Source organism: Cebus imitator, unplaced genomic scaffold (genome assembly GCF_001604975.1).
Source record: "Cebus imitator isolate Cc_AM_T3 unplaced genomic scaffold, Cebus_imitator-1.0 Scaffold319, whole genome shotgun sequence".
Lineage (NCBI taxonomy): Eukaryota > Metazoa > Chordata > Mammalia > Primates > Cebidae > Cebus > Cebus imitator.
This window is the reverse complement of record NW_016107634.1, coordinates 711,759-715,377: the sequence shown is the minus strand read 5'-3', so window position 1 is coordinate 715,377 and position 3,619 is coordinate 711,759.

The following is a 3,619-nucleotide window of genomic DNA, read 5'->3' as shown; positions in this document are numbered from 1 at the left end:
TCAGAGGTCAAAGATCAGCTCAATGAAATAAAACGAGAAGGCAAGATTAGAGAAAAAGGGGTAAAAAATAATGAACAAAGTCTCCAAGAAATGTGGGACTATGAGAAAAGACCTAATCTACGTTTGATAGGTATACCTGAATGTGATGAAGAGAATGAATCCAAGCTGGAAAATACTCTCCAGGATATTATGCAGGAAAACTTCCCCAACCTAGCAAGGAGGGCCAATATTCAAGTCCAGGAAATACAGAGAACACCACAAAGATATTCCTCAAGAAGAGCAACCCCAAGGCACATAATCATCAGATTCGCCAGGGTTGAAATGAAGAAGAAAATGCTAAGGGCAGCCAGAGAGAAAGGTCGGGTTACACACAAAGGGAAGCCCATCAGACTCACAGCAAATCTCTCAGCAGAAAAGCTACAAGCCAGAAGAGAGTGGGGGCCAATATTCAACATCCTTAAAGAAAAGAACTTTCGCGGGTATGGTGGCTCAAGCCTGTAATCCCAGCACTTTGGGAGGCTGAGGCGGGTGGATCACGAGGTCAAGAGATAGAGATCATCCTGGTCAACATGGTGAAACCCCATCTCTACTAAAACTACAAAAAATTAGTTGGGCATGGTGGCGCGTGTCTGTAGTCCCAGCTACTCAGGAGGCTGAGGCAGGAGGATTGCCTGAACCCAGGAGGCGAAGGTTGTGGTGAGCCGAGATCACGCCATTGCACTCCAGCCTGGGTAACAAGAGCGAAACTCTGTCACAAAAAAAAAAAAAAAGGAAAAGAAAAGAACTTTCAACCCAGAATTACATATCCAGGCAAACTAAGCTTCATAAGTGAAGGAAAACTAAAATCCTTTGCCAACAAGCAAGTACTCAGAGATTTCATCACCACCAGGCCTGCTTTACAGGAGCTCCTGAAAGAGGCTCTACACATAGAAAGGAACAACCAGTACCAGCCACTCCAAAAATAAACCAAATGGTAAAGAGTATCAACACAATGAAGAATCTATATCAACTAATGGGCAAAACAGCCAGCTAGCATCAAAATGGCAGTATCAAATTCACACATAACAATATTAACCCTAAATGTAAATGGACTAAATGCCCCAATCAAAAGACACAGATGGACAAATTGGATAAAAAGCCAAAACCCATCGGTTTGCTGTAACCAGGAAACCCATCTCACATGCAAGGATACACAAAGGCTCAAAGTAAAGGGATGGAGGAAGATTTACCAAGCAAATGGAGAGCAAAAAAAAGCAGGAGTTGCAATTCTCGTCCCTGATAAAATAGACTTTAAAGCAACAAAGATCAAAAGAGACAAAGAAGGACACTACATAATGGTAAAAGGATCAATGCAACAAGAAGAGCTAACGATCCTAAATATATATGTGCCCAATACAGGAGCACCCAGATACATAAGTTCTTAATGACTTACAAACAGACTTAGACTCCCACACAATAATAGTGGGAGACTTTAACACCCCATTGTCAATATTAGACAGATCAACCAGAGAGAAAATTAACAAGGATATCCAGGACTTGAACTCAAACCTGGAACCAGCAAACCTAATAGACATTTACAGAACTCTCCACCCCAAATCCACAGAATATACATTCTTCTCAGCATCACATCATACCTACTCTAAAATTGACCACATAATTGGGAGTAAATCACTCCTCAGCAAATGCAAAAGAACGGAAATCATAACTCTTAGACCACAGTGCAATCAAGTTAGAGTTCAGAATTCAGAAACTACCCCGGAACTGCACAGCTTCATGGAAACTGAACAATTTGCTCTTGAATGTTGACTGGATAAACAACTAAATGAAGGCAGAAATAAAGACATTCTTCGAAACCAACGAGAATGAAGACACAACATACCAGAATCTCTGGGACACATTTAAAGCAGTCTCTAGAGGAAAATACATAGCAATGAGTGCCCACATGAGAAGAAAGGAGAGATCTAAAATTGACACCCTATTGTCAAAATTGAAAGAGCTAGAGGAGCAAGATCAAAAAAACTCAAAACCTAGCAGAAGACAGGAAATAACTAACATCAGAGCAGAACTGAACGAGATAGAGACACAAAATCTCTTCAAAAATCAATAAATCCAGGAGCTGGTTTTTTGAAAAGATCAACAAAATAGACCACTAGCCAGATTAATAAAAAAGAAAAGAGACAATAACCAAATTGATGCAATAAAAAATGATAAAGGGGATATCACCACAGATTCCACAGAAATTCAAACCATCATCAGAGATTATTACAAACAACTCTATGCATATAAACTAGTAAACCTGGAAGAAATGGATAAATTCCTGGACACTTGCCTCCTCCCAAGCCTAAACCAGGAAGAAGTCAAAACCCTGAATAAACCAATAACAAGGTCTGAAGTTGAGGCAGCAATTAAGAGCCTACCACCCAAAAAAAAGCCCAGCTCCAGACGGGTTCACAGCCGAATTCTACCAGACATACAAAGAGGAGCTGGTACCATTCCTTCTGAAACTATTCCAAATAATCCAAAAAGAGGGAATCCTTCTCAAATCATTTTATAAGACCAACATCATCCTGATACAAAAACCCAGAAGAGACTCAGCAAGAAAAGAAAACTTCAGGCCAATATCCATGATGAACATAGATGCAAAAATCTTCAATAAAATACTGGCAAGCCGATTGCAACAGCACATCAAAAATCTTATCCACCATGATCAAGTAGGCTTCATCCCGGGGATGCAAGGCTGGTTCAACATACACAAGTCCATAAACGTAATTCACCACATAAACAAAACCAAAGACAAAAACCACATGATTATCTTAATTGATGCAGAGAAGGCCTTTGTCAAAATTCAACAGCCCTTTACGCTAAAAACCCTCAATAAACTAGGTATTGACGGAACATATCTCAAAATAATAAAAGCTATTTACAACAAACCAACAGCCAATATCATACTGAATGGGCAAAAAACTGGAAGCATTCCCTTTGAAATCTGGCACTAGACAAGGATGCCCTCTCTCACCACTCCTATTCAATATAGTACTAGAAGTTCTAGCCAGAGCGATCAGGCAAGAAAAAGAAATAAAGGGTATTCAAATAGGAAAAGAGGAAGTCAAATTGTCTCTATTTGCAGATGACATGATTGTATACCTAGAAGACAGAATCGCCTCAGCCCAAAGTCTCCTGAAACTGATAAGCAACTTCAGCATAGTCTCAGGATACAAAATCAATGTGCAAAAATCACAAGCATTCCTATACACCAATAACAGACTTAAACAGAGCCAAATCAAGAATGAACTGCCATTCACAATTGCTACAAAGAGAATAAAATACCTAGGAATACAGCTAACAAGGAACGGAAAGGACCTCTTTAAGGAGAACTACAAACCACTGCTCAACGAAATAAGAGAGAACACAAACAGATGGAGAAATATTCCATGTTCATAGTTAGGAAGAATCAATATCGTGAAAGTGGCCATACTGCCCAAAGTAATTTATAGATTCAATGCTCTCGCCATCAAGCTACCAATGACCTTCTTCACAGAACTGGAAAAAAACACGTTAAACTTCATATGGAACCAAAAGAGAGCCCACATAGCCAAGTCAATTCTAAGCAAAAAGAACA